The 25,622-nt window shown below is 38.7% G+C and overlaps 1 long non-coding RNA gene across 2 annotated transcripts in view; it reads right to left on the reverse strand.

Moving 5' to 3' along the window:
* Positions 1-14,278: 14,278 nt before the first annotated feature.
* The window catches only part of LOC113470509, a 13,937-nt gene continuing 2,593 nt past the window's right edge, over positions 14,279-25,622 (reverse strand). Inside the window, exons 2-3 of one of the 2 annotated variants that reach the window (XR_003393544.1) lie at positions 14,740-15,015; positions 14,279-14,608 (exon numbers count right to left, since the gene is read on the reverse strand). This is a non-coding gene — a long non-coding RNA (uncharacterized LOC113470509). Of the gene's footprint in view, positions 14,609-14,739; positions 15,337-25,622 lie in introns of those variants that run through there. The other variant, XR_003393543.1, reaches the window with a different exon arrangement.

A 25,622-nucleotide genomic window follows, 5' to 3' on the forward strand; every position in this document is an offset into this window, starting at 1 on the left:
CAAAAAAATAAACTCACTTTCTTAAAGTCCTATTTATCTCTCTCGCTCACTCATTCTCTCTCTCCCTCTTTCTCCATTTACCTCTCTTTCCCTCTTCCTTTTCTTCCTTAGGCCCCCCCTTCATCAAACGTACTGAAGTTTTCATCAATTTGGCGTTGTTATCCCCTAATATGTAGTAGAAGGGTGTTAAGGAGTTAGGGGATACCTAATACATATCTAGGTATAGGTATCTAAATATGTATTCCTTTTATACTCCTCCTCTCTTCCTTTCCCAAACAGTAGGGGCTGTAGGGGTGGGAGGAGGTAGTTAAAATATAGATATCTATATATTCCTCTCCTCCCCTAATAGTGGAGAGGGGGGAAGGGGCTTATATGAATACGTACCTACTAAAGGTTCATAACGACGCCCTCATATGCCTTTTGGTCCACCCCACCTCACTACCTACCCTGGATATTGGCTTCCTCCCCTCTCCCTCCTTTCAAGCTTCTACATTGACTAACATGGGGAAACAGACCTTAGCAGTTATACAGTGATGTTGAACCCGTATGAATACACCCTGTATATTAAAATCCCATCTGTCTGAAAATGAGTCAAAAGATCCTGGCAATGATATTAAAATCCCATCATAGATGTTTTCCCCTCACTTTCTCCCCTCTTATCTGAGAGGTTCTAAGGGAAATGACAGAGTCAAATAATAATATTTTGATTATCTGCATAGCTATTGGCAGTATATCCCTTCAGGCTAGAGAGAGAGAGAGAAAGAAAGAGAGAGAGCAAGAAAGAAAGAGAGAGAGAGAGAGAGAGCAAGAAAGAAAGAGAGAGAGAGAGAGATAGAGAGAGAGCGAGAAAAAAAGAGAGGAAAAAGAGAGAAGGAGAGAGAGAAAGAAAGAAAGGGAGAGAGAGAGAGAAAGAGAGAGAGAGAGAGAGAGAGAGAGAGAGAGAGAGAGAGAGAGAGAGAGAGAGAGAGAGAGCGGCTGACGAACGAGCTTTATTCTTCCTGTACCCAGAGTGCATTCCTGAAAGTCTCTTTCCTTGGTTGCCAGGACTGGCATGATGGTACTCGTATGGAGAGAAGGGAGACAGGATAGAAGAAAGCCAGCCGTTTCAAGAACGAACATTATCCGTTTAGGATAAAACCCGCCCCGGGCGGGGATCCCGCGGCTTAGCGCTTACAAGGCAGACGCGCTACCAACCAAGCTAACTATGCGATGCGGGCACTTAACACTCATATGTGTGTTAGTGCTCGTAGTATTTTCCTCGTTACTAAAATCATCGCCAGAACTTTGCCAAAGATTCAAAGCAAGACAATAAATTGCATGACCGAAGATCTGAACCAAAAGAAACTAAAATTTACTGCCCGTCTACCAGCAGCCTCCTGAACATCGAAAAGCCTTTGTCTTGGTTAACCTGATTGTTAGTGTTCATTTGTCAGACAACATTTAGAAGTTAACCCATTAGGTCCTGGAAAACGGTAAAAAGTGCTGCCTTTCTCGAATTTCGAGTTTTTTTTTTTTGGCCTTTTTTTCAGATGGCATAGTGGTAGGGTTCTCTTGGAGGAGCTCTTCCACTCAACCACTGTTCGAGGTAGCCTGAGGCCCCTCAGTATTACGTGTGTCACCCCCACATGTTTCCCGCCCAAGTCCTATTTTGTATCAAGAAGTCTGACTAAATTACGAGTAGAGGTAATCATTTCTCAACTATTTCTACTAAATTAGCTTTTACCTCAAGGTAGGTGTTACCTGTGTAGGTATGTAGAGGTGGAAGGGTTAATAAGAAGGTAAAAGTTAACGTGATTTTTTTTTTTAAATTGAAAATTTCAACTGCCAATCAAAAGTTTTTCTTTTTGTTCCATTGTCAAAAAAATGTATTAAAAGAAAAAAATGTATTAAAAGAAAAATCCCCAATTTCAACTTCTTGCTCATTGTTAGAAAATACGTTTACCCCCCTCTCTCCTCCCCCCGTTTTGTACCTGATATGAAAATTTGTTTTCTTAAAATCTTAAATGGAGTGGGAGAAATGGTTTCTTTTCTTAACCTCTACCTTCCTCTCTCCTCCCTCTTCCTCCCTCTCTCCTCCCTCTTCCTGAGGAAAGGAAAAGTAGGGATACAGAAGAATAGGTAGGTACTGACCTACCCTTGTTTATTTTCACTTTTCAATTCTGACTACTAATCTTTACCCAAAGTCACTTTTGGCTCTAAGCTACAAAACCAAATTCAAGTACTTTCTATGAATTGTATAGGTAGTGGATGTGTCAGATTCACTATTTTTAAAAACATTGAGAGAGACACTTTGAAGTTGAAGATCAAAAAGCCTCAAAAGGAGAATATTTTTAAGATGTTCTATTTAAGTGGTTGGGTGGAAGAGCTCCTTTTGGGGAATAAAAAGACGCGGAGTCTGTTAAGGTTGCATAAAGCTTTCCTTGGATAAAGCTTTCTGTTAAGGTTGCATAAAGCACTTATATATTAATATCACTTTTCAATTCTGACTCTAAGCTTTATCCAAAGTCACTTTTGGCTCTAAGCTACAAAACCAAATTCAAGTACTTTCTGTGAATTGTATAGGTAGTGGATGTGTCAGATTCACTATTTTTAAAAACATTGAGAGAGACACTTTGAAGTGGAAGATCAAAAAGCCTCAAAAGGAGAATATTTTTAAGATGTTCTATTTAAGTGGTTGGGTGGAAGAGCTCCTTTTGGGGAATCAAGCGAAAAAAAAGGATGAAATTGAAAGCAAAAAAGTCATTTTACACAAAAAAGTTAAAAGACAAAAGCTGGCACTTACTTTGACGAACATGGTTGATGAGTTTTTGGTGAGTTTTTTGGTAGGAGATACTCTGAGCTGCTATCTGATTGAAGACTCAATAAAAAAGTCATTTTACACAAAAAAGATAAAAGACAAAAGCTAGCACTTACTTTGACGAACATGGTTGATGAGTTTTTGGTGAGTTTTTTGGTAGGAGATACTCTGAGCTGCTATCTGATTGAAGACTCGTAGGTAAGTTTGGGAGATGATTGAGGGAGAAGAAAATTTCAGGTCCCAGTAGGTAGGTACCTATTTGTTAACCAATAGGTACCTACTTATTTGGTTCATTTGACCTATTTTCAATAGGTGAAGAACAAAAACCAATATCTACCTTGACTATGAAAATGCCTAGATATATTTACACACCATTTAATCAGAATAAAAAAAAAATAAAAAAAAAAAAAAAAAGGATGAAATTGAAAGTAAAAAAGTCACTTTACACAAAAAAGTTCAAAGACAAAAGCTATAGCACTTACTTTGACGAACATGGTTGATGAGTTTTTGGTGAGTTTTTTGGTAGGAGATACTCTGAGCTGCTATCTGATTGAAGACTCAACACAAACTGATGATTAGCCATACCGGAGGGGTAGCTTTTATAGTCCATGTGCTCACATGACTACCACAAGTCCAAGATCAGGAGGTGGGTGGAGCCAAAAAGTTTGAAGTTCAAATTTTTAGATCTAGTTTTTTTTACGCTATTTTTTGACTAGTTTTTTTTTTCAATTTATTTGCAAACCGGGAGGTAGTCGGTTAGTCTGAGATGAAACCAATGTCAATGCTATCATTATGATCTAAGATGGGTCTGTACTGGGTTGTTAGGTTGTTGGTTTATTGGGTAGAGCTGATGTGAAGAAGTTGTGCTATACGTTTATCACATAGATAATAATCCTTAATTATAGTTATAGCGTATCACTTAGTATAGCGGTGGCGTACTGAACTCAAGGGATTAATAATTTCAGGAGAGCCTGTGGAGCCTGGTTTATATGCAGATCTGCGCGTAAGGGTATAGTAGAAACAGAATGCCAGCCTAGTTAGCTTAGTTGGTAGTGCGTCTGCCTTGTAAGCGCTAGGCCGCGGGTTCGATTCCCGCCCGGGGCGGATTTATGCTGGCATTATCCTATGTGTTGTAGTGATGTGTACTTGGCAAGATACTCGGAATTCACACTGGACGTAATTTCAACTATCGCCTTCTCACAAGGCTGAGTGCACCCCGGTTGAGGATGATCACAAGGCTGAGTGCACCCCGGCTGAGGATGATCACAAGGCTGAGTGCACCCCGGCTGAGGATGATCACAAGGCTGATTGCACCCCGGTTGAGGATGATCACAAGGCTGATTGCACCCCGGTTGAGGATGATCACAAGGCTGAGTGCACCCCGGTTGAGGATGATCACAAGGCTGAGTGCACCCCGGTTGAGGATGATCATCCTCGCTCTTCTTTCTTGGTCCCGGAACTTTTCTGTTATGACTTCGGGAAAACCTAATGATACCTATACATATTCGATCACGGAAACTGCTCGGTATACTTATGAACCTACAAAAGAGACAGTTAAGCTAGAAATAGCAAAGATAAATTAAAATGCATGTTGACTAAATATCTCGAGAACTGTGAGAACAAAAACAGAATATTAGAAATTAGTTTTTTTTACGCTATTTTTTGACTAGTTTTTTTTTCAATTTATTTGCATACCGGGAGGTAGTCAGATGGTCTGAGATGAAACCAATGTCAATGCTATCATTATGATCTAAGATGGGTCTGTACTGGGTTATTAGGTTCTTGGTTTATTGGGTAGAGCTGATGTGAAGAAGTTGTGCTATACGTTTATCACATAGATAATAATCCTTAATTATAGTTATAGCGTATCATTTTTTCACGCTATTTTTTGACTAGTTTTTTTTTCAATTTATTTGCAAACCGGGAGGTAGTCAGATGGTCTGAGATGAAACCAATGTCAATGCTATCATTATGATCTAAGATGGGTCTGTACTGGGTTGTTAGGTTGTTGGTTTTAGAGCTGATGTGAAGAAGTTGTGCTATACGTTTATCACATAGATAGTAAACTTTAATTATAGTTATAGCGTATCACTTAGTAGCGGTGCTATACTGAAATCAAGGGATTAATAATTTCAGGAGAGCCTGTGGAGCCTGGTTTACCTGCAGATCTGTGCGTAAGGCTATGGTAAAAACAGAATGGAATAGAGAGCAAAGAGCACAGAGGTTTTTAGTGACATTGGTTTCACCCTCTGTTCGAAGACACCCGACTCCCAAGCGGTGAAGGCTCTACCCGACTCCTCACATTAATCTCACCCAACTTGAGAGGGACCGAAAAAGCCAGCAGCAAGCGATTGCCCAGATGAACACCCATCCGAATACCAGCCAAACGAAGCGTTGCTTAACTTCAGTGAATCATTGGTGCATTTAATGTGCTATCGCCGCGCCGGTGGGGTAATCAAGCTGCAATAATGAATTAATGACATCATCTTAGTGACCTCTAGATTTCATCAAAAACCAGTCCGCAAATCTTCCCAGGAGTACCAGAGAGGACAAGTTTTTTTTTTTTTTTTTTTTTCCGTTTTTTTTTTCCTGAGGATGATAACAAGGCTGAGTGCACCCCGGCTTTCTCCTATCCTGTCTTCCTTCTCTCTTCGATTTCGGGACGATAAGAAAGGTGCCTGTACCACGAGCCTGTACCACGAGATCACAGATTCAGAGATCAAAGTCGCCAACCGCCAACCCACAGTTCCATGGGAAGACACACACTTCAATCTACATCAGAAGCCTTTCCCTCAGACTTTGAAACTTTTGTTTACGAGAAAGTGAACATCATTTTATGCTTGACGTGTTTTCTGTTGTGGGTTTCATCATCATGAGACCTGACATCAGAGCTCCGGGGACAAAATGCGGTGACAAAATTTCAAAAATTTTAAGCCCAAATCATTATTTTGAAATTTTCAAAAATGCTCCGGTCTCAATTACAGTGGAACCTCGATTATTTCAACTTCGAAATCCATTGTTCTATTTTTTTTTTTTTGTTTCTTTCAAAGGATATCCTATCTTATCAGAGGAAAAGATCATGGAAATAAGTGATCATTTCAATTACCCCCGGTCCCAATTAGTTGAAATAATCGAGGTTTTACTGTACCACTGTACCTACGTTGTTTGCTTTTTCAGCAAAAAGTTTTTTGGAGAAGTTTTCCCTTCAAAGGCTTTTGAACGTTATGCTCGCCATACACATTCAAGCATGTTTGAATGTGTGGCGGACATTACGGCCGTAGATCGTTCGTTAGGTAAGTCTAATTAGTTTGGACTTTGGAGAGTAGCGCGTCTGCCTTTGTAAGAGCTAAATCTCAGATCAGTTTCCCACCAGGGAGAAGCTTTATCCTAAACAGATAAGGTTCTTTTTTTTAAGAGGTTTGACAGAGGGAACTGTAACTGCTATGGTCTTATCGTCCCGAAATCGAAAAGAGAAGGAAGACAGGATAGATCAAAACTTGCATTTTATGAGACAAAGTGATTGATTCTAGCCCTGGTTAACCTTAAGCTAAAAATCCTCAAAAACGAGATAGGTATCTATGTATGTGTACAAAGTTAAAGTACATTATGCTCATTATGTCAAATATGAAATTTACAATAAATAAAATAAATTAAAAGTGCACCTAGAAGAAGAAGAAGAAGAAGAAGAAGGAGCAGGCGATGGAAGAATAAGGAGGACTAGGAGGAAGAGAAGAAGATGGAGCAGAGGTATAAGAAAAACAGTATAGGAGAAAGAAAATGAAGAGGAGGAAGAGATATAAGAGAAGAAGAATAATTAGGAGTAAAATATGATAAATAGAAGGAGGAGGAGGCGAAGAAGAAGAAGAAGAAGAAGAAGAAAATGATGTGTAAAACATGAGAATAGGAGAAAGAAGGGGAGGACGAAAAAGTAAAAAAATTGGAGGAAGAGTAGAAGTTGGAAGAAGCAAAGAAAGAAGAGTAAAAACTAGAGAAGAGGAGAAAGGAGAAACCGATAGTGAAAATAAAATATATGGAAACGAGAATAGGGGAGATCAAAAATACAACTGAAATACCGATATTATTCCTTTTTGGCTGAGCTGTCATAAATTCTGTCAGCAAACGACGTCGAAAGCTCTCTTTTTTTATGTTATCTTTAGAAAGAGACGTTGGCAAATTCCAATATTGACTTAATTAGATTTAGGAGAACCTATCTGCCTGCATACCTACTACACCTTCTTCATTTTTTTTTCTTACTGAGGTACTTGCCAAACACAAGAAATAACTCACAATTGACATTTTGCATATTGTCAGGTGAGATGTCTGTGTGAAGTTTGCCTTGCGAAATCTGCTGATGGCGAATCCTAAATGCACATAGCGGGCATTCCGAAAGATTCATTATACACACCTATATAGGTGCTTAGGCTTAATTACATTGCTGATATTATAGGCCAACTCATTTGACCATCAGAATTAGGCCAACCTAGTTAGCTTGGAGGGTAGCACGTCTGTCTCTCCTCCTCTTCTTCTTGCTCTTCTTCTTTGTGTACCTCTACAATGGGTTAGGGGAGGTTATAGGTATTTCCGTCAAAATGACAGGGTGTACAAAAAGTAACGCCAACCAAACTTGGGGGGTGATTTATTGGGTTTTGGATTTATTTGTTACAAATAAAGCGAGTGCGGCAGCGCCAAAAAGCACGGTGAAATTGGAATGCACAAGTGGATCACTGAAGTTAAGCGAGATTGAGCGTGGTTAGCATACCTACCCGGATGGGTGACTATCTGGCTAAATGAGTGATGCTGACTTTTCCCGGTCTCACTCAGGGTGAGTGAGGTTAATTTGGAGTGGGCGGTTAGCTTGTTACCGAATGAAGGGTAAAACCCCCGCCACTAATAAGGACCTTAGCAGTTATACAGTGATGTTGAACCCGTATGAATACACCCTGTATATTAAAATCTCATCTGTCTGAAAATGAGTCAAAAGATCCTGACAATGATATTAAAATCCCATCATAGATGTTTTTTCCCCTCACTTTCTCCCCTCTCTCTCCCTCTTATCTGAGGGGTTCTAAGGGAACTGACAGAGTCAAATAATAGTATTTTGATTATCTGCATAGCTATTGGCAGTATATCCCTTCAGGCTGGAGAGAGAAAGAGAGAGAGAGAAAGAAAGAGAGAGAGAGAGAAAAGGAGAGAGAGAGAAAGAGAAAGAGAGAGAGAGAGAGAGAGAAAGAGAGAGAGAGAGAGAGAGAGAGAGAGAGAGAGAGAGAGAGAGAGAGAGCAGTGATGTTAAACCCGTATGAATACACCCTGTATATTAAAATCCCATCTGTCTGAAAATGAGTCAAAAGATCCTGACAATGATATTAAAATCCCATCATAGATGTTTTTCCCCTCACTTTCTCCCCTCTCTCCCTCTTATCTGAGGGGTTCTAAGGGAAATGACAGAGTCAAATAATAGTATTTTGATTATCTGCATAGCTATTGGCAGTATATCCCTTTAGGCTAGAGAGAGAGAGAAAGAGATAGAGAGAGAGCGAGAAAAAAAGAGAGGAAAAAGAAAGAAGGAGAGAGAGAGAGAGAAAGAAAGAAAAGGAGAGAGAGAAAGAGAGAGAGAGAGAGAGAGCAAGAAAGAAAGAGAGAGAGAGATAGAGAGAGAGCGAGAAAAAAGAGAGGAAAAAGAGAGAAGGAGAGAGAGAAAGAAAGAAAGGGAGAGAGAGAGAGAGAGAGAGAGAGAGAGAGATTTCGGGACGATAAGAGCTCCGTTGTTACACTTCCCTCTATCAAACCACTTGGAAAAAACTAGATGTACCTAGGTTACAAGGTTACATTCTTAACCCAACTTCTAGGGCTTTTTGCCGTTACACTTAAGCCGCTGATTGGGCTTTTTGTGCATGTTGCCCTTACACTTAAGCCTCTGATTGGGCTTTTTGTGCATGTTGCCCTTACACTTAAGCCTCTGAGTGGGCTTTTTGTGCATGTTGCCCTTACACTTAAGCCTCTGAGTGGGCTTTTTGTGCATGTTGCCCTTACACTTAAGCCTCTGAGTGGGCTTTTTTGTGCATGTTGCCCTTACACTTAAGCCTCTGAGTGGGCTTTTTGTGCATGTTGCCCTTACACTTAAGCCTCTGAGTGGGCTTTTTGTGCATGGAATCAAGCAACGTAGGCGGTATAGGCACTCGTATTGTGTTTCCCTTTTTGGAAAAATCCAAGGCCCCATGGCCCCCCGAACAGTCTCCCCTGTGGACGTCCGTGAAAGCGTCCCACCTGATTAAACAGAAACTTGCCATCGACAACGACGTCGGCTAATGATGCCGTCGTCGGTTAATGATGCCAGTTTGCCGCAAGAGACGCCATGTTGCCGCAAGAGACGGGAAAAAGAAAATTGAACCCTAATTACTGACTCGTGTTTTAGACTTTCTTCTTTTTACTTTCTATTATTTTTGTTAAATTTATAACCTCTCTAAGTACTTCTAGTCTTTCTCCGTAAAAAAGAGGGTAATGTAGAGGACTCGTTTTTGAGTGAGTGAGTGAGTGAGTGAGTGAGTGAGTGAGAGAGAGAGAGAATAATGAAAAGAGAAAGTGAGAGGGAGAGAGAGATAGATGAGGGAGTGATAGAGAGAGAAAAGGAAGGAAGAGGTGAGAGAGAGAATAATGAAAAGAGAAAGTGAGAGGGAGAGAGAGATAGATGAGGGAGTGATAGAGAGAGAAAAGGAAGGAAGAGGTGACACACAAAGGGAATGAGAGTTAGAAATTTTCAAAGAGGATGGGAGTATGATATTGAGAAAGGCTTAAACACAAATAAATAAACTCACTTTCTTAAAGTCCCTCTTATCTCTCTCTCTCTCGCTCACTCATTCTCTCTCTCTCTCTCCCTCTTTCTCCATTCACCTCTCTCCCTCTTCCTTTTCTTCCTTAGGGCCCCCCCCCTTCATCAAACCTACCTACGGAATGAGAGTTAGAAATTTTCAAAGAGGATGGGAGTATGATATTGAGAAAGGCTTAAACACAAATAAATAAACTCACTTTCTTAAAGTCCCTCTTATCTCTCTCTCTCGCTCACTCATTCTCTCTCTCTCCCTCTTTCTCCATTTACCTCTCTCTCCCTCTTCCTTTTCTTCCTTGGGGCCCCCCCTTCATCAAACCTACTGAAGTTTTCACCAATTTGGCGTTGTTATCCCTTAATATGTAGTAGAAGAGTGTTAAGGGGTGAGGGGATACCTAATACATATCTAGGTATAGGTATCTAAATATGTATTCCTTTTATACTCATCCTCTCTAACAGTAGGGCACGGGGGTAGAAATAATATACGTGTACCTCAATATTCCTTTTCTTTTCCTCCTCTCTTCCTTTCCCAAACAGTAGGGGTGGGAGGAGGTAGTTAAAATATAGATACCTATATATTCCTTTTCTCCCTCTCCTCCCCTAATAGTGGAGAGGGGGGAAGGGGGGAAGGGGCTTATATGAATACGTACTAAAGGTTCATAACGACGCCCTCATATGCCTTTTGGTTTTGACTACCCATCCTCCTCCCGTATCCACCCCACCGCACTACCTACCCTGGATATTGGCTTCCTCCCCTCTCCCTCCTTTCAAGCTTCTACATTGACTAACATGGGGAAACACGTGTAAAGCGGCTGACAAACGAGCTTTATTCTTCCTGTACTCCTGTACCCAGAGTGCATTCCTGAAAGTCCCTTTCCATAGTTGCCAGGACTGGCATGATGGTACTCGTATGGAGAGAAGGAAGACAGGATAGAAGAAAGCCAGCCGTTTCGAGAACGAACATTATCCGGTTGCCAGGACTGGCATGATGGTACTCGTATGGAGAGAAGGAAGACAGGATAGAAGAAAGCCAGCCGTTTCGAGAACGAACATTATCCGTTTAGGATAAAACCCGCCCCGAGCGGGAATCCCGCGGCCTAGCGCTTACAAGGCAGACGCACTACCAACTAAGCTAACTATGCGGGCACTTAACACTCATATGTGTGTTAGTGCTCGTAGTATTTTCCTCGTTACTAAAATCATCGCCAGAACTTTGCCAAAGATTCCAAGCTAACTATGCGGGCACTTAACACTCATATGTGTGTTAGTATGCTCGTAGTATTTTCCTCGTTACTAAAATCATCGACAGAACTTTGCCAAAGATTGAAAGCAAGACAATAAATTGCATGACCGAAGATCTGAACCAAAAGAAACTAAAATTTACTGCCCGTCTACCAGCCGCCTCCTGAACACCGAAAAGCCTTTGTCTTGGTTAACCTGATTGTTAGTGTTCATTTGTCAGACAACATTGTTTTGTCTCATATATGCCGGCATTATCCTATGTGTTGTAGTGATGTGTACTTGGCAAGATACTCGGAATTCACACTGGACGTAATTTCAACTATCGCCTTCTCACACCGAAAAGCCTTTGTCTTGGTTAACCTGATTGTTAGTGTTCATTTGTCAGACAACATTGTTTTGTCTCATATATGCCGGCATTATCCTATGTGTTGTAGTGATGTGTACTTGGCAAGATACTCGGAATTCACACTGGACGTAATTTCAACTATCGCCTTCTCACAAGGCTGAGTGCACCCCGGTTGAGGATGATCACAAGGCTGAGTGCACCCCGGCTGAGGATGATCACAAGGCTGAGTGCACCAGCACCTGTACACAACCCGACTTTCTTCTTTACTGATTTCCAGAGGCTGGTCCAACCACTAGGTAGGTACCTATAGTTGTTTTTTTTTTCCTGAATCTAATGAATCCATCGAATCCGATATGGATTTAATGGGTTCAAAATAAAAAGCCCAATGTTCCTATCCTAACACGACCATGCGCCATCAACAGCCAGAGGACCATTTAGGCTGGGGCCTACAATCTCACATGTTACAGTCACAACAGTTACATGTTACAGTCACAACAGTTACATGTTACCTCTGATGAGAACGCTGGGAGACTACTCCTGAACAGTTTCCAACCATTAGCCAGCCTAGTTAGCTTAGTTGGTAGTGCGTCTGCCTCGTAAGCGCTAGGCCGCGGGTTCGATTCGTTACAGTCACAACAGTTACATGTTACAGTCACAACAGTTACATGTTACAGTCACAACAGTTACATGTTACAGTCACAACAGTTACATGTTACCTCTGATGAGAATGCTGGGAGACTACTCCTGAACAGTTTCCAACCATTAGCCAGCCTAGTTAGCTTAGTTGGTAGTGCGTCTGCCTCGTAAGCGCTAGGCCGGTGTGATGTTCACACCAGATTTTTTAGTTGGCCCTTGGCTCTTTTTACCACATGCCCCGAAAAAAAAAAAAAAAAATGAATAAATTGACATAGACTAATGAGAAATAAGAAAACGAGGAACGGACGACATTGACAATAGTAAAAGAGATACCTATTTATAGGTATCTAGGTGATTTGCGAACTTACACCTACAGATAAAGTTTTCGATGTACCTACCTACCTACAAAATTAATTTGAAGGTAACGTTAAGCTTGCATGAATTTGTTGAGCAATGAACTGACTAAAAATCATTTTATGTGATGCATTTTTTTTTTTAATAATCAAAACATGCATTTTATGAGACAAAGTGATTGATATTCTAGCCCTGGTTAACCTTAAGCTAAAAATCCTCAAAAACGAGATAGGTAGGTATCTAGATGATCCTACCTATGTATGTGTACAAAGTTAAAGTACATTATGCTCATTATGTCAAATATGAAATTTACAATAAATAAAATAAATTAAAAGTGCACCTTGAAACCTAAATGCACATAGCGGGCATTCCAAAAGATCAATATAGGTACCTACATACAAAAACATAGTTAATTACATTGCTGATATTATAGGCCAACTCATTTGACCATCAGAATTAGGCCAACCTAGTTAGCTTGGAGGGTAGCACGTCTGTCTTGTAACTTTTGTAAGCGTCAGGTTGAGGGTTCAAATCCCTCCCAGGCTGAATTTGATCCTGAACAGATAAGGTTCGTTGTCAGAACGGTTGGCTTTCTCCTATCCTGACCTGTCCTCTTCCTTTCCTCTCTTTCTTTCTCTCTCTCTCTTTCTCTCTCTCTTTCTTTCTCTATCTCTTTCTTTCTCTCTCTCTCTTTCTTTCTCTCTCTCCTTCTTTCTCTCTCTTTCTTTCTCTCAATTTCTCTTCTTTCTCTCTCTCTCTCTCTCTCTTTCTTTCTCTCTTTCTCTCTCTCTTTCTTTCTCTCTCTTTCTCTCTCTCTCTTTTCTTTCTCTATCTCTTTCTTTTCTTTCTCCTTAACCTTATATCTAATTTACCTCCACTTTTACTTCATACCTAGTTTCCTTTCTTGTTATGCTCTTCTATATTTCTTCGTTTACTGACAACCCTTGGGAGTAAACTTCTACCCCAACTTCCTGGCCTAAGGCTGAACCTAATCAAGTGTTGATCGATTTATCTCGGGATCTAGAAGTCGTAGAAGAAAAAGAAAAATTCCGTTGGTCCTCATTTTTCCTGTAGGCTGGCCACAGATGAGTTTCGTTTTGGAACTACTGATGCTTCCTTCTCTCTTCGATTTCGGGACGATAAGCCCTCAGCAGTTTCCTATCCTGTTTTTTTTCTGTTTAATTATGCAGTACCTACATAATAGTGCATAAAAAAAAGTTCTCTTAGGAACGGCAAAAAAGTCTGATTCTCACAGAATCGAACAAAAATCTAAATACCATTTCGTCCAATGACATTTTACTCGGTCTTTGCATGCAAGCAGGAAAGAGGAACAATAAAAATTCAAAGATAAGAGATAAGTTCAAACACTGCAAACCATTTTCCAAGAACACCCCATCCATATTGTTTGACAGCTGGGTGGCGCTTACCCAATCAAAGGGGTTTTTTTTTTTTTTTAAGACGTTTATTTAAATTTGAGTTATAACAATAAAGTAGGTATGATCTCAAATTAAAATTTAAATCAGGGATCAGGGATGGCTAACTTTCAGTCCAGATGTACCCAACTTGAGTCCCAATTGGTCAAAACAAATCGGTATCTAGGTGTGTTTTTCTTCATCTTCTTTTTTGAGGTCTGACAGACGGAACTGTTAAGTACTACTAAGGCCTTATCGGCAGAATAGGAGAAAGCCAGCCGTTCCGAGAACGAACCTTATCTGTTGAGGATAAAATCCACCCCCAAATTAGGCGTCTGAGAAGAGGAAAAGATAGAATTTTCACGAATAAAACTGCACTTTAATTTTTAGAATTTAGGTAACTTGTTTTATTTGGAGGTAATTTTATTGTATTCATTTATTTTATTTTATTTTGACAAATAATAATATTACACAATGTTGATAATTAGTAATAATTAAATAAATTATTAGATTTATAATACCTATGCACCTTGTTCTAAATAAATTTAACTATTTTTTACTTGTATTTTTACATAATTATTTACATACAGGACTGTATTTAGGGGTGGGGCTCTTATTTTGTTCGTTTACTGTGGGATGGACTCCAAAAATTCAAGTCACTCTTTTGACAAATAATAATATTACACAATGTTGATAATAAGTAATAATTAAATAAATTATTAGATTTATATTACCTATGCATCTTGTTCTAAATAAATTTAACTATTTTTTACTTGTATTTTTACATATTTACATACAGGACTGTATTTAGGGGTGGGGCTCTTATTTTGTTCGTTTACTGTGGGATGGACTCCAAAAATTCAAGTCACTCTTTGGATTCTTGGGCCCCCTTCTATGAAGTCCTGAATACGGACCTGTTTAGATACACATTTCGTAGTTCTAGCATGCAAAACTTTTGCGAATTACAAACTGCAAAGTTTATTAAGGAACGGGGGCCACTATCGTAAACCAAGCAAAATGTAGGTACACGTATCTAATACATAAGAATCTGACCTTTAAGATCTTCCCCCTTGTTAGGCGAATAAAATCCTAATATTTACTGACATACATACATTATTGGGTTAGATACATAATCCACTATCGTAAACCAAGCAAAATGTAGGTAGACGTATCTAATACATAGGAATCTGACCTTTAAGATCTTCCCCCTTGTTAGGCGAATAAAATCCTAATATTTACTGACATACATACATTATTGGGTTAGATACATAAAATATCTACCGACCAATATCAGTGTTATGTAATAAACCTAGGGACAGAGTATGGTACATTTTATTGTTTTGCCTTCTTATTTTTTATGATCAGGTATGGTGCATTGACATGTAGGTACCTAATACCTACCTACCTACATTTTAAACAAGAAACCGCACTGAAAAAAAAAAAAAATGTAAAATATATTCATATAAAAAAAAACAACAACGCATCATCGCGCATCATTAGTAGAGTTATTCTATATAGGTACATAAGATTGGATAGGTAGGTATTTTTTGAGGGCAATGCTTTAGTGGTCCTATTTATCACATTCAGGTCTTATAATATCAGGTGGTCTAGTTAGGTTAGCATCAGGCTGGGTAAAGGTCTTAGGCTCCTCTCAGGTCAGACTTGGAGGAAAGTGCGGGGCCCCTGTTTTATCTTTCGAATTCTAAGAGCTACAATCTGTACAGGATAATCTGAAATCAGAAAACAAAATAATAAATTATGATGGCAATAAGCAATTTCAATAGGTACGGAAAAGAGAGAGAGAGAGAGAGAGAGAGAGAGAGAGAGAGAGAGAGAGAGAGAGAGATTTCAGGAACCTAATTTTAGATACCTACTTATTAAACTACTACCCATTTGGCAATAGTCTTAAGACAATGATGTCATTTTTCGGCTATACCTAAGTCCAACCACTCACTATAAGGTAGACCTGACAGGCGGACCTGATCAGGTCTACCTGGCCTAATTGATGCAGTATTATCGTCTTCATTTGGTTATATTCTGAGGTTTTCTCGCCAGTTCCAGAAAAAGTATGGGGTTGTTCTAAAAATCAAAGTTTCTACTGAAATTAAAAAAAAATATATGAAAGATTGCTTACAATAGAAAAAAAATCTCATCCAAAATTTCGAAACAAAAGCATTAAAATGTGACCTACTTTGACCAAATTATGGACGTAGGGGGGAGGTCAGCATGTACTTCAAAGCCGTATACGGCCACCCCATTGGCTAGAAAACTATCAACTCCATATTATCCCTTCAAACTTTACTGTCAACTCAAGATAGACAAAAGCTGCTATCAAAAGCTCGCTGAAAAGTTTGGCGAGTATTATTATTATCCCATATCCTCTGCCTTTATGTAGAAAGTTTTCTATCCCACAGCTCAAAACCTCACAGATTTTGAAATAAAATACAGGGTGTCCCGCAAGAAACGTCTCAACTAAAAATTCAAAGAAAACAAATGAATATCCTCATAGAAAACATTTTTCGCTAAAAAGTGTCCTGCCAATAAGTCAGTAGCTAAAAAAAGAAGCTTTTTTTCCATTTTGTCTTATTACCCAACTCTGTAGGTACCAAACTATTGTTGGTGTTTAGTGGTCATTTTGCTTGATTTTAATGTATTTCTATTGTCATTATTTTAACTTATTTTTACGGCTATACCCGTAAAAATAAGTACCTAAAAAATAAATTATAGGAACCTTTAGTTACCTACCTACTTTTGCTTTTTTCATCATAATTATATGTATGTGTATATGTGTAGATTGTGAAGACTAAATCAAAAGTTTGAAGATGTCCTTCAAAATCAAGCCCCCCCAAAAATTTAGGCAAGAACCGCCTATGATGAATATTCTCATAGAAAACATTTTTCGCTGAAAAGTGTCCTGCCAATAAGTCAGTAGCTAAAAAAAGAAGCTTCTTTCCATTTTGTCTTATTAACCAACTTTGTACCAAACTATTGTTGGTGTTTAGTGGTCATTTTGCTTGATTTTAATGTATTCCTATTGTCATTATTTTAAAGGGTTTGACGGCTATACCCGTAAAAATAAGTACCTAAATAAATAAATTATAGGAACCTTTAGTTACCTACCTACTTTTGCTTTTTTCATCATAATTATATGTATGTGTATATGTGTAGATTGTGAAGTGTGTACTCCTCCTTCTTTTGATCATCAAGTACACACTGTATGGTGTACTCTCTCTCTCCCTCTCTCTCTCCCCTCCCTCCCTCTCTCTATCTCTCTCCCTCTCGTATCTATAAACCGAGCTATAAAAGTCTGTTCTCTATTTCTATGCAGGCACTATGGTCATAATAATAAAATTATAAGCTACTCAATTGTCTGAGTGCACCCCATATTCCAAGTACAGAGTCGAAAACTTTTATTCTGGCTGGGAATCGAACTGGGGACCTTCGAATCTTCCGATGTGCAAACGTAGATACCTGTGATAACTTCACTAAGGAGATTGCTAATAAACAGGGTGTTTAAATAAAAAGTTGCCACCCCTGAAATCTCGAGAACCGTTTGGATTTAGAAAAAACACTAAAACACGTAGGTATTTCTTTTTCTGTCTTCTACTTGTGTGATAGTGTGTATGCCGTGACGTCAGAGTTCAAGATTTACTGGTATTTTTTAAATCGATTTATCTCGGTATCTGGAAGGCGTGGAAGAAAAGGAAAAAATCCGTTGTTCCTCATTTTTCCTGCTCTTCGACTTTGAAACCTCACCCTAGTAAGCGCAACTGTGATCTACTTATGAGTACTTACTATATCATACCATACTTGAATCTATTTCAATACTTAGCTAGCTGTAAATAGAACTAGGTATGTATATTTACTAGGGTGCCCATACACGAAAAACCCACTCCGAGGCTTAGGTGTAAGGGCAAACAGCCCTAAATGCTGGATTAAGCTTCTATACGAATGACTGAAGACTTTACCGGGTTCATCTACTTCAGTTCTATTGAATTCCAGGGAAGAAGAGAAATCGAAAATGCTAAAACCCTAATATCCAGAAAAAAAACTCCTCTTTTTAACACAAAAGCTCCTAGGGGTTCAAACAGGAAGGTTCAGTGAAGTGGCTTCTAGGAAGGATAAGGATAAATACCCTTGTTGGCCGTATTTCCAGTTGCCCCATACAACGAGTACCCGATGTAAAATTACCCAGGTATGTAGGTATACTAGGGTATCATTAGGCTTAGTACGTATCACTTTGTAAGTACAGAAGCTCGCTTTGTTTGATACAAGGTGGGACGCAGAAAAAGTTCAACTCATGTCGGTAAACATAATTTTATGAGGCCAGGGCATTAGAACGAACATACATATTATATTGTTATGAAGTTAGTACCTAGGTAATAGGCTAACAAAACCACTAAAAAAAAAAAACAGTGCTCTATTGTGAAAGGGTACGGGTGGGATTCCTACAAGAACACGGGTAGAGGTAATTTCAATTTGAATGAACGCCGTGTGGTTCTCTGAGTATGCAATATGCAACACGCTCATTGTTAGTGGAGATGTCTGGTTTACTTTTTTCTTTGTGCCTACCCAAGTAGATGTAGGTAGGTATTATTTTTAGCACGAAAGCCCTATGGGAAAAACTACATTATATTTTAATGGACTTTACCTCTCTTTCCTACCTACTTCCTTTCATTTAATTCCCTTGTCTACTTCTCTTCCTTTCACTTCAGGCCAGTCCTTCCCCTGTCTACTTCTCTTGATTTCAACAGTCCTGTCCCTTCCTCTAAGCTTCGGGACTTATCTGTCCATCCTCTGGCTCTCATTATAATCCATTATACCTATTTCTCTTCCTTTCACTTCAGCCCAGTCCTTCCCCTGTCTACTCCTCTTGATTTCAACAGTCCTGTCCCTTCCTCTAAGCTTCGGGACTTATCTGTCCATCCTCTGGCTCTCATTATAATCCATTATACCTATCTACATTACCTACTTACCTATAATCCATTATAGGTACCTACATACATAATATCTCTTCACAATATTGAAGTTGAATCTCTCATAAGAAGGTATTAGTGTATTACCTACGTTACAGGTAAGGGTACCTATTTATCTACATATTATACCGTCTATATTCTCCTTGATACAATTATGAAGATATATACAGTCGAACCTGTCTAAGTGGGAATCCAAGGGACCGACAATTTTTTCCCCACTTATCCAGGTTTCCCAGTTAAAAAAGTGTCCCACTTAGAGAGGTTGCCATGAAGGGGCCACGATTTGTTTCCCAGTTATCCAGGTTTCCCACTTAGACGAGTCCCACTTATCCAAGTTTCCCCAGTTAAAAAGTGTCCCACTTAGAGAGGTTGCCATGAAGGGGCCACGATTTGTTTCCCAGTTATCCAGGTTTCCCACTTAGACGAGTTCCACTTATCCAGGTTTCCCAGTTAAAAAAGTGTCCCACTTAGAGAGGTTGCCATGAAGGGGCCACGATTTGTTTCCCAGTTATCCAGGTTTCCCACTTAGACGAGTTCCACTTATCCAGGTTTCCCAGTTAAAAAAGTGTCCCACTTAGAGAGGTTGCCATGAAGGGGCCACGATTTGTTTCCCAGTTATCCAGGTTTCCCACTTAGACGAGTTCCACTTATCCAGGTTTCCCAGTTAAAAAAGTGTCCCACTTAGAGAGGTTGCCATGTAGGGGCCACGATTTTTTCCAAGTTATCCAGGTTTCCCACTTAGACGAGTCCCACTTATCCAAGTTTCCCCAGTTAAAAAGTGTCCCACTTAGAGAGGTTGCCATGAAGGGGCCACGATTTTTTCCAGTTATCCAGGTTTCCCACTTAGACGAGTCCCACTTATCCAGGTTTCCCCAGTTAAAAAAGTGTCCCACTTAGAGAGGTTGCCATGAAGGGGGCACGATTTTTTCCAGTTATCCAGGTTTCCCACTTAGACGAGTCCCACTTAAGCAGGTTCGACTGTAGGTACCTACTTAATGTAACAATATGTAGGTACAAGGTACATATAAGCAGAAGATTATGCATCAGTTATAGGTACAGGGGGTAACAGAATATTAAATTGAACTCTACGTGAGAGGAGGAAAGAGCGAGAGAGAAGAGAGAGAAATAGAGGGGAATTAAGAGAAAGAGAGAGAGGATTATGAAGGCTGAGAGAGAGAGAAAGAGAGAGAGAGAGTGAGGGAGAGACAAAGAGAGAGAGAGAGAGAGAGAGAGAGAGAGAGAGTGAGAGAGAGGGAGGAAGAGAGAGATAGAAATAGAGGGTAATTGAGAACCTATTCAGAATAATTGAAAAAAAAACTTCTCTATTTAACACAAAAGCTCCTAGGCTTTCAAACAGGAAGGTTCAGTGAAGTGGATTCTGGGAAGGATAAATATAAATATCCTTGTGGGCCGTATTTCCAGTTGCCCCATACAACGAGTACCCGATGTAAAATTACCCACCTATGTAGGTATACTAGGGTATCATTAGGCTTAGTATACTTATCACTTTGTAAGTACAGAAGCTCGCTTTGTTTGTTCAGATACAAGGTGGGATGCAGAAAAAGTTCAACTCATGTCGGCAAACATAATTTTATGAGGCCAGGGCATTAGAACATACATATTATATTGTTATGAAGTTAGTAGGTAATAGGCTAACAGAACCACTAACAAAAAAGAAAGAAAAACAAACTCGGTATTAGATTTTATTAGATCACATGATATGAAGTTAGTAATAGGCCCACAAAAACTTCCCTCTTCGATTTCGGGACGATAAGGCCTCTAATGTTACAGTTGCCTCTAACAAACCTCTTGAAAAAAGAAGAAGAAGAATATACCTACCTAGAAAAAGAAGAACAAGAAGAAAAATGCCGTCTCTGTGATAATAATTTACTGAATTTGCTTTCCGGCCATCAGCATTTTACCATCTCAAGGGAACTTTATAATATTTTGTTTTTTCCATACTCTAGTTTTTACCACCTCTAGCTTTTAGCATCTCCAGTTTACAACACCTCCACCAGGTTTTCCTCTCATTTAACTTGGAGTGTTCCGTAAATTAATAAGCTCCATGGCACCTAGGAGGAAAAATAGGGCCACCTACCTTTCTACAGGGTGTCCCCAATCTGAACCATTTGAAGATAAACCCTAAAATCAATTACATACCTACCTAATACAGTTTTATTGATTCAAGTCCTATTTTTCAATCCAATTTGGAAAGTAATGTATTTCAGTTTTGAGCTATTACATCAGGTCCAAAAAAGTCTCGTACTTTGGGCACCTACTTTGGTAATGGAAATTTGTGTGATGTTCACTCGAGGTTTTCTATATTTACGGTTGTCATTCTCGATGACTTCGTATTTTCTTCTTTTTCTCCTTCCTCTTCTTCTTCTTCTTCTTCTCCTCCTCTTTCCTTATTTTTTCCCATGTCATCATAGTTTTGTGTTCTAATTCCATATTTTTTCACGAGAAAAATATTGATATAGAAATAAATTTCTATATTATCTATACCTATCTATTCAAAAGTTCCTGAACTTTCTGCCTTTTTTGTCTGAGCTAAAGTTGTCAAAAAGGGAGGGAACAAGGGAAAAGAGAGCGAGCGAGAGAGAGAGGAAGAGAGAGAGAGAGGAAGAGAGGGGAAAAGGAAGAGAGGAAAAGAGCAATTCAAGGGTTTGTTTATTTTCCATATACCTTATGGAATTGAGCGCTGAACAAACACAAGACAGTACCAACAATAATAATCGCCTACGCCCCCCCCCATTCCTCTCTGTTATGTGATGGGAAAATGAGAGACGTGAATCGAACGCTTTTATTTAAAAAGGGACCAAACCTACTTAGACCTTTTTGGGTAAAACAGCTTTTCTAATGCGGAATGTTATTAGAAATCAGTTGTAAGGATAATTTTGTTGGCAACTATATCTCTGTCTTATTGATCAAGATATACTTAACTACTTACGTTTTTTTTTTTGTAAACTCCTCGCAATGCTTTTCCGTAGAAATCAAAAACTTCAAAGTTGTTTTACCTACTCAAAAGCTCAAAACAAATCAAAAGTAGGTGTATTTTCCTTTCTGGAAACTGACCACTGTTTCTATGTACAATATGTACATAATCTGTATATGAATTGGAGCAGTAGTCGAGTTTCCGTGTTCAGTTTTCCGAAAGGAAAAGTAGTAAAAATACGCCTAATAGTGTGTAAACTCGATTTCGGTTTTAGGGTCTCCTTGCATAAAACTCCTCAATCGCACCCGTCAGAATAGACTTTCTATGTAGGTGTTGTGTGGAGTCCGTAGAGTATATGCTTTGACATAAAACTCCTCAATCGCACCCGTCAGAATAGACGTTCTATGTAGGTGTTGTGTGGAGTCCGTAGAGTGTATGCTTTGTAGAGTGTAGAGTGAAATGACAGAAACATAGTGTTTCAAGTGTACAAGACCAGACTTATTACGTAATAACGTCATACGTCATACATACAGGGTGTTCATTTGTTCAACCTGAAACTACTCCATATAGGATATTAACCCGTAAAATTAATTTTTAGTGGAATAAAAGTCCTCGTATAAAAAAGTCACGTAAGAAAGAATGCTTTGTTGAGCCAAAATGTGGGATTTTTTGGGGACAAAAACCGATATTAATTTTCTATGAGGCAGTTTCAAGTGTACAAGACCAGACTTATTATGTAATAACGTCATACGTCATACATACCGGGTGTTCAACCTGAAACTACTCCATATAGGATACTAACCCGTAAAATTGGTTTTTAGTGGAATAAAAGTCCTCGTATAAAAAAGTCACGTAAGAAAGAATGCTTTGTTGAATGTTGAGCCAAAATGTGGGATTTTTTGGGGACAAAAACTGATATTAATTTTCTATGAGGCAGTATGAAGGCAAATAACCTAATGTACGTATATACCAGCTTGTTGGTCTATTGAACGTTTTTGAGGAAGAAGCCTAAAAAAAAAAAAAAAAAACTCAATACCAGGACCCGAGCAGACCTGATCAGGTATATGAATTGAGCAGTAGTCGAGTTTCCGTGTTCAGTTTTCCGAAAGGAAAAGTAGTAAAAATACGCCTAATAGTGTGTAAACTCGATGTCGTTAGTTTTCTTTTTCTTTTACTTTCTATTACCTACCTCTATTTTTACTTTCCTTATCCTATAGGAAGGAAAGTAATGTATTTCAGTTTTGAGCTATTACATCAGGTCCAAAAAAGTCTCGTACTTTGGGCACCTACCGTGGTAATGGAAAGTTGTGTGATGTTCACACGAGATTTTCTATATTTACGGTTGTCATTTTCGATGACTTCGTATTTTCTTCTTTTTCTCCTTCCTCTTCTTCTTCTTCTTCTCCTCCTCCTCCTCCTTCCTTATTTTTTCCCATGTCATCATAGTTCTGTGTTCTAATTCCATATTTTTTTTTTTTTTTTTTTTCACCACTTCTTTTTCCTTCTTTTACAAGAAATATTCGTAAAGCAAGACAAGACGGCAAAGTGTTTTTCTTTTCGTGAGAAATGGAAAATATAAAATGGAAAATACGTAACTTGGATTTTTTTTACAGCATTATTTTGCTGACTCTTGTCTATTCTATGCAAAAGGAAGGATGGTTCTAACATGGGATAAAACACCTTAGAGACCGAGTATGCAAATTTTGCTGCCATTGAAGAAACGTGTCCGATTTTGATATTGACCTGTGCTTGTCGCAATGTCTCATGTTAACCCTTTAACAGGCACGTCATTTTCGTTTGAATTTCAGAATAAGATAGGTAACTGTGTAAATTGTTGTAATTGTAAATTGTGCATAATGTGTGTTAACAGCATAATAAATTAATAAATATTAAATTCTTAAGGTGTAGATTACGGGAAAAACGGCTTTAAAAAAAAAATCCCATTTTAAATTTAAACCCTTTATGAATAGAGCTGCACTTTGACTCAGCTGAGAATCGAACCCTGGACCTCCGGTGTGATTGGTTTTAGTTTAGACCTTTTTAGGTAGGTACCTTACTAAATTTTCCGTAATACCATATTCAATATTCCATAAGTTAGGACTTTTAACAGAAAACCTTGTTTCATACTAATATTATTGTTATGAGTATTATTGTTAAAAGCTTTGTACAAGCAACCACACAGTCAAACGTATCATGTGGCCCGCGGCCTGATCTGGTATCCAAAATTTGGCCCGCCTTCAAAAAAGGTTGAGCGCCCTTGCCATATTGGTATTAACTTCATTTGAAACAATATTCCAAAGACAGGATGTGGAACATAATGAACTATTGTACTGAAACTGTGGCATGATAAAACAGCTTTTCTAATGCGGAATGTTATTAGAAATCAGTTGTAAGGATAATTTTGTTTGGTAACTTATATCTCTGTCTTATTGATCAAGATATACTTACGTGTTTTTGTAAACCCCTCGCAATGCTTTTCCGTAGAAATCAAAAACTTCAAAGGTAAAAGTAAGGTAAAACAACCTTACTCAAAAGCTCAAAACAAATCAAAAGTAGGTGTATTTTCCTTTCTGGAAACTGACCACTGTTTCTATGTACAATATGTACATAATCAGAGGGAAAATGGGTGGAGGAGAAGAATGAGGAAGAGAGAAAGAGGAGGAGGAAGAGGAGAAGAAAAAGAAGAGAAGGCAAAGGACAAGAAGGACGAGGAGAAGAAAGAGAAGGAGGATAAGGAGATGGTACAGCAGATGGATGAGAAAAAGGAGTACCTGTGAGGAAGAGGAGAAGAAAAAGAAGAGAAGGAGGAGGAGGTGGAGGAGGAGATAAAGGAAGAGGAAGATGAGAAGGGGTTTTTGATGAAAATTTCGTTTCTGTAAACATTTTCTAATTTCTAAATATTTTCGTTCCCCTCCCCCACCCTCTTCTCATCCAATTTTTGCAAATTTTGTCTCCTCACTCAGGGGAAAAGGGATTCCCTTTTCTCCCTCTCTCACGGTACAGGTACGAGTATCTATATGGTTAAACAAACACACAGATACAGACAGACCTACAGGCTAACTTTAATTCAAAATCGAGTTGAAAATATTGAGCTCACATCATTCGAGAGTGAGAGAAATATATATATAGAAATATCAAAATTCTCTATTGATGATGATCGAAATTCTGTAGTGTATTGTCGAAACGTGGTGATATGTTGCAGGTATTTTCTGACGAAAATATCTTTTACAGGGTGCGTCCTTTACATGTCGATTTACACAACTTTAGAAAAAAGTACCCTGGTGGGTCTTCTGAAGGCCCCATTGGGATTAAAATCGGACTTACCTTTCGGAATGTAGGTATAGGTCCGAGTATCTATGGTTAAACAAACACACAGATACAGACAGACCTACAGGCTAACTTTAATTCAAAATCGAGTTGAAAATATTGAGCTCACATCATTCCAGTGGCGTAGCGTGGTCTAAATTCAAGTGTAGGGCGTGTAGGGCTCATGCACAGGTCTACCAAGTCCCATCACAGCTGTCTTTTTTGTAAACATTTCGACTTCTTTATTCACGACGACAGTTACGACTTACCGAACATAACTTTACGACTTTTTTAGGTAGCTATACGTATAACTATCAAAAATACCAATAAAGTAAGAGAACAAGAAGACAAGCAATTGGAAGAGAGATATGAAGAGAAAAAGAAATTGGAGAGAAGTGAAGAGGAAAAGGAGAAAGACCATGGACAAAGTTTCACACAACTTATGACCGTTCGTTTTCCACCACTTCTTTTTCCTTCTTTTACAAGAAATATTCGTAAAGCAAGACAAGACGGTATAGTGTTTTTCTTTTCGTGAGAAATGGATTTTTTTACAGCATTATTTGGTTCTAACACGGGATAAAACACCTTAGAGACCGAGTATGCAAATTTTGCTGCCATTGAAGAAACGTGTCCGATTTTGATATTGACCTGTGCTTGTCGCAATGTCTCATGTTAACCCTTTAACATGCACGTCATTTTCGTTTGAATTTCAGAATGAGATAGGTAACTCTGTAAATTGTTGTAATTGTAAATTGTGCATAATGTGTGTTAACAGCATAATAAATTAATAAATAT

Source organism: Diaphorina citri, unplaced genomic scaffold (genome assembly GCF_000475195.1).
Source record: "Diaphorina citri unplaced genomic scaffold, Diaci psyllid genome assembly version 1.1 scaffold1640, whole genome shotgun sequence".
Lineage (NCBI taxonomy): Eukaryota > Metazoa > Arthropoda > Insecta > Hemiptera > Psyllidae > Diaphorina > Diaphorina citri.